We start from the raw sequence: 15,211 nt of genomic DNA, 5'->3' as shown, positions 1-15,211 counted from the left end.
AGTTTATTTTCATGCACATATTTTTAACATCAAAACAAACTGAAATGTCAACGACAAATCTCTTATTTTTAATCAAATGCACTTTAAATTTACACGATCATGTCACATTCAAGCATCTGTAGTTGAAAACTACACGTGGTGCTGTAACAATAGATGAATTTGATTTACTTTTACTATACTCTTCTGTTTACGCCACATTGAAATTTAAATATTTTTATCTTTGCAGAATCCTTATTCTGGAATTGAATTAATGTGCAATTCCAGGAGGAATTCCAAGGATTTTAGAAATCTTGCAAAATGTTCATACGGATGGTGTATTATTTCTAAAACTCCATCAAGAATTATCAAAGAAATGCAACAATTTTCTACACACTTAAAATAAATTGCTGTATCCTGCTAACAATAAAAATACAGATCTTCCTGTGAAATCAACTATTCCACCGACAAAATCCGTGAATTTAACTAATTTATCCGAGAGAATGTGTGAAACTTACTATTTTACCGGAAAAATCTGAGAAACAAACAATTTCACTTTAACCCTACGAAATATTAACGAACAGTTCGGTAAAATCATTATTTTCATCGAACTTCTGTGAAATCGTGTGACAGCCGCTCTGGCAGGCACGAGCTTCCTTTTGTTTCAGTTTTTGCACACCACTAGAAAGCGGTGAAAGCTGGTTTAGTGGTAGCAAGCCTGCTTCCTGATCGATAGGTCGGAAGTTCGATTCCCGCTCGAACCATTTTCTTGTTTTTCTCTTTATGATTTTGTTTGATGATTTTACAGTTTGTTCGGTGATTTTTCATCGAACCTTCAGCTGTTGAGATAACGGTGAAATTTCACCGTAATCCGTAATTTTTTTAAGTTTGTACCTGACCTAAATTCAGCTACATCTCACAATTAAATATCTTTGGCAATGTTCCTCAATACACCGCAAATATTCTCACTTTAATCTCCTATTCTTCTACCAAAATAATTGAACATAATTATTCCAAAAGAGGAAAAATTGGTTTCTACATCAATCTGTTCGCCCTGCCAGTAGGAGTTTTTGCAAATCAGTTTCTGAGAACTTCGGTAAAAAATCCATCCGTTTTAACGTCCATTATACAAACCGAAAAAAAAGAACAAGGAACAAGAATTTTCGTAGTAAATCCTTTAATTTAACCTTTTCTTCAGCAATTTCGTCAAAAAGTTTCAGGAATTCTACGATGAAACGTCGAAAAATTTCGACAGAAATTTAATATATTTTTGTTTCAATCTAAATTTAAGCTGAAATCATCCAACAGATTTCTCACAGAACTTTTTCCATTTTTTGTGTTTGTCTTACTCAAGAAATATGATATTAATAGGATATGATAATTGATTTGTAGAGAAATTTGTAACAAAATGTTTACAACAAATTATTGAGGTATTCTTGGTGAAGTTTTTGAATTTAAACTGGAGAGTTTTGAGCAATGCGTGATGATTTTTTAAAAATGAAATCTAAAGATACTTCCTCTGACAAATCGCTAAGAATATATTTCCGATTGACTCCTGTTTAATAGCCTATGAAAATCTTGTGGAATATTATTAGGAATGCTTACATCAGCACATGGAAGAAGCATTAATTGTGTTTGCAGGAAAACATGGATAATGTATACAGCTTTTTTTCAACAATCTATGAAGAATTTCTGAGAGATTTTCTGAAATTGGTATGGTTTGTTGAAGGAATCTGAAGTGAAATTTTACGAAGAACCTCGAAGACAAAGTTGAAAAAACTGTTAGTGAACACTCTAAAGAATCCTTGCTTGGTGATATTTAAGGAGAAGATTAATCGAAGCCAAACCTCAAATTTTCAAGAGCACAAATCTAGAGAACCGAACTCCATTTGAGGTGAAAACCTCATTGATTGGTAACCACCAGCAAGCGACCAATCGATGAAGTTTTCAGCTCTAACCGATGTTCGGTTCTCCAGTAATAGTAAACCGATGAAGCTTAAAATGTAATGGGTTGTGCACTACATATATATAATTAAATGATAAATTTCACATCGATTTACGAAGTGGTACTTGAGATTTACTTTTTCAAATGGATAGGGTAATTATATTCACTTCCCTTGCGGCCTTAAGGAAACTTCAGCAAATTCCGTTCAATTATAACTATGAATCTCGGAATCCCAGAAGGAACTCAGTGAAGCTGATAGAGAAGTTCTTAATGAAAGCTCTGAAAAATTATGGAAGTAATTCATGAGGAAATCATCAAATTCTCAGAGGACTCTCTCAAAAGCACATGGTTGAATACCCTAAAATTTTGTGGAAGATTCACAATTTGAATTTTTGAAGAGTTTTTTTTACTGAATCAGACAAAGCATGAATATTTACCATGAGGAAAATTGAAATTAACCAATATGTGATGTGCGGCAATATGAGACAGAATCAATAAAAAAATACAAATTTATGCAAACTATGAAATATATGAATATCGTGATTATTGCGACCGACATTACTTCTACGAAATAAGAATAGGACCCCTTACGCTCCTTTCAGAAAAAATATCTTAGCTACGCCTACGCTGATGAATCACTGCAAACACGACGTTTTCATGTATATTAGAGTTTGCATGTACAGTTCTTTAAATTTTGTCGTTTAATTTTCAAGTCTGTCCCATAGTGTGACGGCGTCGGCGATGCGGTCGGTCACCAGGCACAAGAAGAAGAAGAACCATTTAGCGAGGGGCCGCGGTGAAAAACCGTGGAACATTATTGTATGAAGTGAGTGCGATTCTTGTTCCTTGTTGGCATCAGGCAATGGAACCATTAGAACGAAGCGAAGAGCCACGCCGATTGCACTTCCCCACTGTGAGTCCTGCACTTTCGGTGTTGCGTTGCGTTCTTGTTCAGTCAACGAAATCGAGGTTACAGCTGGAAATTGTCGGTTCTGTATTGGCAGTCGGAAAAGCGGCGGGGGAGTGAAGGCTTCCTCGTGGTGTACTCCTTCCGGTGCGTTTCGATGCGATAGCGAAGCAAGTCGGTGTGGGTGGAGGTGGTTTTTGTACTTTTGCAACAACGAGCATTATTGGCGAGAGAGGGGTGCAGAAAGATGGAAAACAATGGCCACCACCCTCCCCTTTTTTTGCAAATGAATCTGGTTCTTTGTGTTGGAAGCGAGTTTGCAAAGTGAATTTTGCTTTCAGTGGAATCGAAATTTTAATTTTTGCTTTATTATAACTTTTTCGAAAGCAATTCGTTGAACTCAGACGTACTGGAATAGGTTGATGTTATTTTTACATGTTCAAACGACGGAACAAATTTCATCATATATTTCCTACGAAACTTTCTTCGACTCTTCGAAAATTGAAATAATCACTAGAAAAAAATACCCTTAAAATTATTTGACCAACCAAATTGAAGGAATGTTTGCTTCGAAGGCCATCTTAGAATAGTTTGGTTCCCAAACCTGAAGTCTAATCCACCTTTCTTGTTTTATGTCAAAGCTTCAAGTCCGTCACAATGCATCCCCCTGACATCGCACTCATCAAACCCCACTTAGCCCAGGGAAAAAAAACTATAATCCGCTGTCTGACGATGACCGGCCCCTTCTCAGCCAGGACCATAAGCCGTAATAAAAAAAAGTCAGCGAAACAATTTCCTCTCGAAATTACTTCATTATCACTTCACTTGCAGTCAATTTCCAACGTCGTCGTCGCGCAAATCGCAGACCGTCAACCGACGACAAGCGAGGACGACACCTCCGCCGACCGTCACCGAGCTTCGTCGGTCGTCATCTCGGATGGATTGCATAAAAGCGATTCTGGTTCTTTCTTTTTTTTTTCGGCCCTTCCCCCCGCCAAGCAAGTAAGTAACTAAAGGCAGATTGCAGCTCCGACTCCGATTCCCGCGCTAACAATTCCATCTAAAACCATTATCGCGTGCTTTCGGTCGGTCGGTCGCTCGGTCCGAACTGTCGGATTCCGAGAAAAGCAACGATAAAATGAAATCCAATAAAATTTGAATAAAGAATGTAAGCGACGAATGGCGGAGCAATGCTTGCGCGAATGGGCATGGACGGAGCTAGGATTTCCATCAGAGTGTCTCCGAACAATGTTTAGGATATATTCTATAAGAATTCCATTTCTAAGATATAATCCGACAGAAAATTTCACAGGAATTTGTCTCGCGATTTCTGTAGGGATTCCTTCAAGAGATTTGTTGCAGTCAGTCCTTCGGGTGCATTTTCAATGACTTTCCAGAAAATCCTCATTGTATTCTATGAAATGAGGCCTTCAATAGCCGGGGGGTTAGAGCCGTGACTAAAAGCGAAGCCATGCTGAAGGTATCTGAGTTCAATTCCTGATCGGTCCAAGATCTTTTTTTACTGGGAATTTCCTTGGGGGGGGGGGGGTTGGTAATTTGGCAACTTGGCCCAAGAAAGTAATAAGTTTATAACTGTGGAAGTGTTCATTGTACATGAGTCCGAGCGGCAGGCTCTATTACAGTAAGGATGTAATGCCAAGAAGAAGAAGAAGAAATAGAAGAAGAAGAAGAAAAGTTCAAGTAATGGCATATCTAAGAATTGGTTGGGTGACAAATGTCGAAAGACAATCCAAATCGTCGAATGCCAAAACATCGAAAGAACAAAACGTCTAAGGGACAAAACGTTGAAATTGGAAATTTCTTTAAAAAATGATTCTTATCCGGAAGAATAAATAATTCGATATTTTGTCCTTTCGACGTTTTGTCATATTCGACATTTCGTTATTATCTCCTTTCAACGATTTGTCCTTCAGACGTTTTGTCCTTTCGATGTTTTGGCATTCGACGTTTTGGGGTTTTACGTTTTGTCTTTCGATGTTTTGTATCCCAACCGTTATGAATACCCCATTATTTGAGCCGGAAAGTTTGACTAAGTAGTAGCAAGAACGCGATCTTTAGTATAATTTAATACAAACAAAAAAATCCCGAATATTTAAGAACCCTATTTCTACACAGTGATAAAGGATTGCTCCAGGGATCCATATCAAAGCACAACAGGGTGTGGCTAATTTTTCGAAAGTTCCTTAAAGCAAAAGTTCGTGTGCTCTTCTGAATTCAAATCGCATGAAAGGAAAACCTCAAATTTTTAGTTAAAAATATTAAGTTTGAAGGTAAATTTTCAAGTTATGAAATATGATCTTCAGTGAAGTCTTCATAACTTTGTTATTTTTCAACCATAAATGGTCTTAGCATAATTCTATTCAAAACTAAATTTTGACATGTTTGTATTATATTTTTTTTTCTGAAATCATTCCTAGTCTTCGATAAAAGAAGTTTTCTCTAAATGTTTTCCCTTTTCTTACTGAAACATTTGTCTTTGTTTGATCATAACTTCATGAATGCTCATCCGATTTGAAATCTTTTTACAAATATTTGAAACTAATTCAACTGTTTACAAACTGTGTGTACACCTAATTCAATTAAAAACAGCGTTGACTTAGCTGTGTAACAAAAACTAACCATAAACATGTTATTTTTTTTTTGAAAAATCTTATGATTGTAGATTTTTTTCGCCGGAATTTACGTTTTTACTGTTCAACTGAATTTTATGAAGCATCTTGTTATAAAACGAATTAATTAGTGCACATAATTTAAGAAAATTTTCTTTTTCCAGACCTTTTTGAATAACTAACTCAAAAATATATTTTTAAATAATTTTGTTGTACCCACGGTTTTTGAACAACTCAATTTGCTTCAGTAGTATGTAGAATTTTTTTTTATCGATTATGCTTTCATGAAGTTATCATGGTCAAACAAAGATGATTTTTTAGTAAAAAGTGGAAAAAATTGTAAAAAAAAACTAACTAGGTTCAGTTTTGATTTTAGACAAATTTGGTATTCTACAAACTTTTCAAAAATGGCATTTTAAAGAGAATGATCATATAAACAGGGGGCCCACATAGCCGTAGCGGTAAACGCGCAGCTATTCAGCATGACCATGCTGAGGGTCGTGGGTTCGAATCCCACTGGTCGAGGATCTTTTCGTAAAGGAAATTTTCTCGATTCCCAGGGCATAGAGTATCATCGTACCTGCCACACGATATACACATGCAAAAATGGTCAATCGGCAAAGAAAGCTCTCAGTTAATAACTGTGGAAGTGCTCATAAGAACACTAAGCTGAGAAGCAGGCTTTGTCCCAGTTGGGACGTAACGCCAGAAAGAAGAAGAAGAAGAAGATCATATAAACTTCAGAATTGGTGGGAAATTACCAAAGTTATGAAGACTTCATTAAAGGTTATATTTAATAACTTGAAATTTCACCTTCAAGTGGCTTGCGCATCTCTAAATCCTTATATCTTTGGCTCAAAATTTGAGGTTTCTCTTTTTCCGTAATTTAAAATCAGAAGAGCATACGAATTTTTGGTTATGCGAAACTTCAAAAAATAAGCCGCACCCTAATGCACAATACAATTTAACAGGCAAAAGTGTTTTCTTTGTTTTCGTTGAATTTAGACATTATGATGTCTTCAGAGAAGTTGTTCGTAATTGAATTTTGCATCTTCTGAGAAAAAAATTTAAGCGGGTCGTCTTTATGCATGCTCTAATGTTGAACAAAAACTTTTGTTTGTTTGGCGAAATTTGTGGCTGTGTTCTTCAAAAACTTTTTTTTTTGCACGGCCGTATTCAAAAAATCCGTGCAAAAACAGAATCGGGTGTACTCGGACTTTCCATTTAGGCTTTATAAATTGATTCTAAACGTTTCAGCTAAGGGAAAATCCAAAAAATCGGTTTTTTTTTGTTTCCATTTTTTTTGTGAATGTGGTCCTCAGAAGTAGTTAATATACACTTTTGTTGAACATTTAATATTTGTTATTCTTGTCGTAATGAATTTATAAGAAAATATAAGTGAAAAATTATAAAATTTTAAGATGCACATATCTCGTCGAGTTGATTTGTTGCAGTTTTTGTAGCAAGAGATACCTTTTGCGTGGCTCAAAGATAATGTTTATCGAACCAGCTCCATAAGTTATGGACATATAAAGATTACATAGTTTCTCACATAAACTGTCATTTAACTTCAAAGTGACAAAAATTACAAATTTGCAATGTTTAGCAAACTTTTTTACAGCCCTTCTGAAAACAACATTCACGAGAAACTGAATACAAAAAAGTAAGCACAATTTTTTTTTGGGCACACCCTAAGTTGAAGTTTTCAGAATCAACTCATTTTACTCATATGTGTTTCACATGAATCAAAAGATCTTCGGCAAAGTTGCTCACGTTGACATTTTTTAAAAGTTTACTAAAGTAAGAAACTACAAATTTCCTCAATCAAAAAAGTTTGATTTAAAATTAACACTTAAATAAGGGCCGCCCTTTAATATTTTTTATTTACAAGAAGATCTGAAACTCTGATTCGGACCATTGTGCATTTTTTTTACAAGAATCAGAATCAACATTTTTTTTTAATTGCTAGAAATGAAATTCTAAATAAGTGGTATTTTTGAAGAAATCTCATAAAAGTTCGTGGATAAGTAACGAAATGGAAAAAGCTTACTTAAGCTACTCAAAAATGAAAAAGATTCTGTGTCAATCATGATTTTACTAAATATTTATCCACCATTATAAACTTGCACAGCAAGTTCTTCAAATGTTTTTCAAAGTCCCATATAAATTGAAGAACGAAATACTCTACGTAATCAATGAAAGATTATGCAAAAATTGTATCCATGATTTCATTCAAATTATATCACGCATTAAGAAAGGATCCTGGTCAGGATTTTGCCCAATCCTTCTGAGGATTTTATGTGAGTCTCTCCAAAAATTAGGAATCGTGTTCGGTTCCCATTGTGCGAGGGCGAAAAAAGAATTGCATCAAAATCGAGTACGAAAAAAGAATCGCGTCAGTAGTGTGTGTGGTCCCGTGAGATGAGCGACAGAATCAAGATCAATCGAGATTGCCAACTAGTGAGCTCGTTTCATGCTAATGATAACAAATTTCTGTCGTAACAACATAACGTTTATGTAAATTCCAAACAAACTATGGATGGTTCGTCACTACAAGTTTCGATCCTCTTTTCCTGTTTCACATATATTATCCTACCAAAAATGAAATGAAAATCATGCCCAAGTTTCTAATTACAAACATGTCATGGATTTTACGAGAAATCTGTCTTATTCATGTAAGAACCCTGTCCAGAATTCCACATTATCCGCTTCCAAAAAAATGTTAAACTCGTGCCTATAGTGCTGAGAGAATCGTAAGAAAAGAGATTTATGAAGGAATCTCTTGAAGATTCAAAAATCCTAGAGATGCCGTTTAAAAAGAAAACTTAATGGTGAGTCATTTATAAAGTAATTCCTTGTGTTTTTCCAAAAATATTCCCCCAGAATTACATAGATTTATTTTTGGAGTAGTCTTGAAAAGAACTTTCTGATGAATTTATGGATGAACTTCAAGAAGAATTCTTTGTGGCATTCCCAATTTTTAGATTCGCTGGAAAAATTCTAGGTGCAGCCTGAACGATTGATCAAATAATCCTTGGAGCGATTATAAGATTAACTCCTTTAAGATCTTAGAAAAAATATTTAGAAAAATATAGAGTTGGACTTCAGGAGAAACTCCTGTGGAAATATGCGGAGCTTTCTCCAGAGAGGCACATGGACATATTTTTCAAAGTTTCGCTGGATAGAATCATTTCATGTTTGAAATTCTGGAATCATTTCCAGTTTTCAAGTTTTCCTTCGGTAAATAATCCAGAAATTCAATCGTAAGTATCGTAAGTTTTGATTTTCGTAATGAATTATTGAAAACTTCATCGAAAGTATCACGCAAATATTTTTCCAGGAATCAATCCTGAAAATTCTCCAAATATTCAATATTGTTGAACCAGTCTTCCAGTTAAACCAGCTTGAATTCTGAAAAAATAATATTGCATTATAAAATTCAACTAACCAAGCTCTATACCTTTAGAACACAATTGCTATACGATGTTCGGGAATTGTTTGTCATGTCAGTAAAATAAAACCCTTACTCCCAATGATAGATAAGCGATAGAAATGGGTTTTATCATCGCTATCTCTTTTGGGCTCTCGTTTGCCGCTGTAATTTATCGAGCTTGTTACAACTTGCGATACATTGTCGATCATGGACCGATACAAATAGGATGTTTTTCTTCGCATGCTCTGATCGTACTAGAAGTGAAATCAAAATGAGAACGAATTTTGCACTGCCTGTGCAATACCCTTGGGGGAATCGTTCCTCACTGTTCCCCTCTGACTACACCCACGATTAGCGAAGGAATAAAAAGTGGATTTGGTTGTGATTCTTTCGTATTTTTCCATTAGCACGATGCGCCAGGGCCGAGAATGAGGACGAAATCGACGGTGATGGTGTCGGTGTGACGTAAGGATCAGCGCGAGCGTCTTTCATCACCTGAGTTCCCCCTGACTAGCCAGAGTCAGAATACGACAGGAGCGACAGAGAATATACCTTTTGCGCCATCAGGCTCGTTTGGGCCTGGCTGGGGCTGTCAAATCCTCGAAAAATAGGATCTCCCCCCCCTCCGTGGGGGGCTTCGGATTCACTTACCTGGAAAAAAAAAGAAGAGAAACGAGAGATGAGGAAAAACAGATTTCAGATTTGCTGATTTGGAATTGCTAGCGAGCTGGAAATGGAAATGGAATGATATATGTGGTGATTGGAAAGCGAGAGTGAGAATGAGGCATTAGGGCGGCTCATAATTCAAAAAGGTGTGATAATCCAATCTACCAATCCTCCTTACCATACTTATGATAAAAATAGTGTTCTGTGAGATTTTAAGCTTTCTCGATGGTAACTCAAAGGTGGCAGGCACAAAGACGACGTAGGTTAACAAGGAAATTACTATGGAGAAATTTAAAAACATGTTACAAACACATTAGTACTAAATGAAAGTACAAAGTCATAATCTTGTAGTATAAACTAATAACTCAAACTTCAATGGAGGATGTTTCGGATTGGATTGCTCTCTACAGAAACTTACTTTATTGAGGCTTGAAGTTAGAGTATTCACTATGAGATAGTAAGTTTTTTTCTTACATTACAATAATAACGTGTTTAGAATTTTTTTCAAAATTTCTTCATCATAACTTCCATATAAACCAATCCTTTGGAATCTTGAAACCATCACCGAGGAAGCTGAGAACTTCAAAGAATACTATTCTTTATCTTAAGGATGGTTAGGAAGATTTGAAAGGTTCAAACTTCATTGAATTTTGACCCACCCTAGCGAGGCCTATCACATTACGAAGGTATTCAAATCGAAACGTCGACGGTGGTCATTAATCATCATCCATTTTGGCCCGGTGTGTAAATCAGCTGTAATGGAATGAATGGTGATGTGGCAAAACGAACGCGCGCGCCCCGTTCGAACACAGTGGGTAGAAGGAATGTGTTGAAAATGAAAGTGTTATGATGATCGAGTGGAAAAAGGCGCCTTATTGGGGTCGGATCTTGTGGGGGGCACTAGAATGCTGATGCGAGGAGAAAAGAAACGACGTCGGGCAGCACGTGGAGTTTTCGTCTATAAAATAGTGCTTTGCATTTACATAACTGAATGAATTCCGAAAGTTGGCATGAGATGGCTGACTTTGTGTTGGGGATTGTTACCAACGGAAAGCGAGAGAGTGGAACTCGAAATTGAGTTACTTGTTTGTTAAAAAAAAATTCAGAAAGTGCAAAGAATTTCAATTTGTTGCATTTGTAGAAATTTGAATGGTGAAATTGCATACAGAATCAATGACATGACCCACTTCACCGTTCTCAATGTTCCCAATTTAAGAACTCAAAAGTTGATAGTCAATAGCGGCATCGGCCACGTCCTCACGGTCATAGGAATAAAGAGGGAATGTTAGTGAGATGATTAGAGGCCATCCTTAGCCGAGTGGTTAGAGTCCGCGACTACAAAGCAAAGCCATGCTGAGGGTTCGATTCCCGGTCGGTTCAGGATCTTTTCGTCATGGAAATTTCTTTGACTTCCCTGGACATAGAGTATCATCGTACCTGCCACACGATATACGAATGCGAAAATGGTAAATTTGCCAAAGAAAGCTCTCAGTTAATAACTGTGGAAGTGCTCATAAGAACAGTAAGGCTTTGTCCCAGTGGGGACGTTAATGCCAAGAAGAAGAAGAAGAAGTTAGCGAGACTACTGGTACTAAAGTCCACCCAATATACGAAATAGTAATTTAAATCGTCCAGTCTACTAATATAATGCTAGTATATTATTATACAGCTGATCAGCTGAATATTGGCTGCATAAAAGTTAAATGATGAAGTGGCGGATTGGTGGTTACTTAAGCGTGGTATCTTTTGCATCTACGCAGTTCTCATGCATATGTATTGAGAAAAAGAGATAAAGTAAAGATTTATGACTCAACTTCGGTAGGTGAATGGAACCATTATATATTCACGATATGACATGTGCATTGAGTGAGAATAAATATGTAGGTTTAGAGTACGTAGAAAATAATTGAAAGTCAAAAGTGTTTCCAGGGTAAACGAATGAAGAATATGTCAAGTGTGAGTTGAAATGGAGTCAAAACTGAGAAAAAATCTAGAACAAAATTTAAAAAATATGATTTGAGAGTGATTCGAAGGAAAATTCAAAGCAAAGCGAAAACTGTCCAAGGAATGTCGTTGGAACTAAATGATTAACCCGTATCCACCCAGCACATGGGAAAAAGTTCAAAATGTTACCATTTCGTCAATTTTTGATGGATTTTCTTTGTTTCCAATGGACTTGTCTGGATATATACATTTTTGAAGACTGCTGGAAGTTTTGAAACTGTCCACCTGTCTGGAGTTATTCCGTTGGTCACTGGTTTAGATCAGATTATAATGAGCCCAACTTCCCCAACTTATTGGTACAAATCTCAAACTCAACTTGTTTTTACAGATGTGAGAACTAAATTAAACAATAGTTTCAGCATTGGTCCTATATTTTTTTTCGGTTCATTATCGGGCCTCCGTGCAACCGATCTCAGATAAGTTAATTTTATTATCCTACTAAACTGGCATATAAATGACCGATACGAACCATTTGGTATTGGCCTTCCAGAAAACGAAAAATAATAGACAATTTTTCCTGACTTCGGAATCTCTCCATTTTGTAGAAATCTTGTTCGCCTTTTTGGTGTTATAGGTCATGTTAGCTCTGTAGCAGCACTTTACTAGCACGGGGGCGCTTAAAGTGCTATTTGAATTCTTGGGATATCTAACTACTCCAAAAATACAAGGTATTGACTAAACCTTTTTTGTTTATATAATATTATATGAATTGCTAACTAAGTCATTAGTCAATAAGTTGAGACGCCGGCTCTTTTTTCAGCCGGGACGTAACACAAAAAGAAATAAGAAGAACCACTTTCGACCACATCATTCTTTCTGCTTGTGAACCTTATCAAACTAGCCATAACTTATCGAACTTGTGGTCTGCTTCTATGTAAAAATAAAGTACAATCTTGGAACAGTGATTCTAAAATCAATGAATTCGTGAGCCATGACCCATTCAGTTTAGCGAACTTTTCCATCTAATGACCATTTTTTTTTTCGAAGAACCATTTCAGCTCAACAATTTAAGAGGCATTAAGTTTGTTTTGGCCCAATCGCTTTTGGAAAAGCTGCCTGTTCTTTGCTTATCTGATCATAGTACAATTAGAAGTATTTTATTATTTTTCATACTGTAACTTTTCAGTCTAATGACCTTTTCGTCCTATTGATTCTATCAGTCTAATGATATCTCATGCCATTATTATCTTGATAAATTCCGACCTACCGACATTTTCGGTCTTATAACATTCGTTTCATCGATTCTATTCTTTTTTCATATGACTTAGAACAACACCAATCAACACGATTTGTTGCCGTGATTGATAAATATTTAAAACTTTGTTGTTAAGAAATTTTAGTCTGAATCTCATGAACATTTTGTGGCATCATATCTGACAAATTATTTAAAAGGCTTTTAGATAAAATGAAAAGAAAAAAAAAGAACACAATGATTCGTGCTCAGAGATGATTTTTTGTTGACGAATTGGGGTAAAAATTTGTATATGATAACCACATTCTTATATGGTTCCCTTTATTCAGATTAGAGTTGGGCTAAAACAATCAGAGCTGTTCAAATGATCCGGATCACTCAAAAGAACGAGCAATTCGTGGCTCTTTTCTATCTTGACTCGGTTCATTTGATCAGCACGGATCAGATAAAAAGTGATCCGAAAAAAGAACCGATTTTCACTCTATTCTCCTTCGTTCGTTTCTCGGTTTCATTATAACGCTTGACACGTGCCTTGCTTGGCACGCCACGCCAGACGTGCAAGCAAAGTTTTCTGCTGCTTCGTGCTATCTGCCCGCTCAGCATAGACAGACCAATTTTCCCCACCCACTTACACACACGAAGATGTTTTGGGTAGGAGAAATCAGCCGAGTGTATTGTGAGTTTCTGTTGAAGAATGTACGAAGAATGAGAGTGAGAAAGATACAAAAGAAACGATGCATATCGCGCAACAGAGAGTGAACCGCTCTTTTTCCGTTCACTCGGCTCAGTTCGCTCTTCTTTTGCGAGCTGCTGAGTCTCAAACCGTTCAAAACATTCGATTCACTACAATGAATGATTCGGAACGTACCCGTTCATTGAAATTAACCGTTTTGTCCATCTCTAATTAAGATGCGTTGGACAAGGAATGTGGATTCTGAAGGCAGTGATGCATTTGAACGCGATCAGTTCACGTTCCTGTTCAATATGTTGAACGCAGCAATGAAGTAGGCTTGAACATTATTCAGTTCAAAAATACAAAACCCTTGCGAGCCGAATATTGAACCAAATAAGGGATGACTGATTTACAATAAAAGACTATGACAAAGCTATGTTTTTGATACCAAGAGCTGCATTTTTTTTCCATCATGATTTTTTTCTGTGGGCCGTTCTTCATCAACGGCTGGCTCTTACTCGCAAGTTCATTGACTACTGCGTTCTCGTGCAAATTTAGCTCGGGATCTGTTCACTTTTGGCTCGCGTTCAGTTCAAAATACATCCATTGGCGTAGCTAGGATTTTCTCCTGGAGGGGGCCTAGGAGGGGCCTGGAAAATTCTTGGTTTAACCACGAAATGTCGGTCACAACCTTTAGAATTTGCATAGATTTTTACAAATTTCGCATAGATTGTATTAAATTTTATTTGTTTGTGATATTGTCTCACAGCAGTATTACTTGTAAATTTCAATTTTCACTACCAAAAATATTAATTCTTTGTACAATCCAGTTAAAAAATCCTTCATCCAAAGAATCAACGACGAATATCCCGTAACTCTTCAACGAATTGGTCAGGTCGAAAATTTCTTCATGATTTATTTCCATACTTTTCTAGGGCATTCTCCTAAAATTCATTTACTAGTTTTCACTGAGTTCCTCTTGTGATTACCATGTAAATCATTCTAAGGATAAGTATTTATTATTCAACAGTTTGTTTACTGAAATTTCTTTAGGCTTTCTGATCTTAAAAGAAATTTTCTCGAAGAATCTGTATCAAATTACTTGAAAATATCTCTTGAAGAATTTCGAATTTTAAACATTTCTCCACATTTCTCCATGAAGGTCCTATAAGTACTTATTACATATAAATTCTAATTGTTTGATTGAAATATTATCCTGTTATTCTTTAATAATATAATAATCACCAACATCGTCTTCAAAATCACCAAGTAAGGATCTTTCTACAAATTCATCAAAGATTGTCTCAACTGTTTTTCCAACTTTGCCTTTGGAGTTCTTCCTGAACTTTCAGAATAAAAAACAAAAAAAAAATCACAGCATAAATTATTTTAGACTTCTTGCAAAGTATTTTAAATGATTCTTCCAGGTCACTCTAAGCATTCCTTCTAATATTCCACAAAATTTTTATAAGCAATTAAACATGATTCTATTGGGAAAAGGTTTTTATCGATTGCTCAAAGAAGTTCTCCACACATACATATGCATTTTTTTTTTCTTTCAAAGAAAATTCTAGAATTGTTATTAATCTAAAAATCAATTAGGTATTGCTCCCCGCATTCCCTCAAAATGCTATTACGAAAATAATGTTTAGAATTTCTTAAAAAAATGCCTCCCTGAAAAATTTTTCAAAAGATTAAACATTTCTTTAAAGTTTTAAGTGGAATACGACGTTCAGTGTTCTTTTATAAACTCTTCCGCAAAAATACTCAAAAGTTTCCCGAGCA

At 35.9% G+C, this 15,211-nt stretch overlaps 1 protein-coding gene across 5 annotated transcripts in view; it reads right to left on the bottom strand.

Annotated features, from left to right (window-relative positions):
* Positions 1 to 15,211, bottom strand: part of LOC5566288 (RNA-binding protein Musashi homolog Rbp6) — a 1,418,593-nt gene that overhangs the window by 1,093,554 nt on the left and 309,828 nt on the right. The window lies entirely within an intron of this gene.

The sequence above is a fragment of the Aedes aegypti genome, chromosome 2 (genome assembly GCF_002204515.2).
Source record: "Aedes aegypti strain LVP_AGWG chromosome 2, AaegL5.0 Primary Assembly, whole genome shotgun sequence".
NCBI classification, from domain to species: Eukaryota; Metazoa; Arthropoda; class Insecta; order Diptera; family Culicidae; genus Aedes; species Aedes aegypti.
The sequence above is the reverse complement of the archived record's forward strand: the minus strand, read 5'-3'. Positions and strand labels throughout refer to the sequence as shown.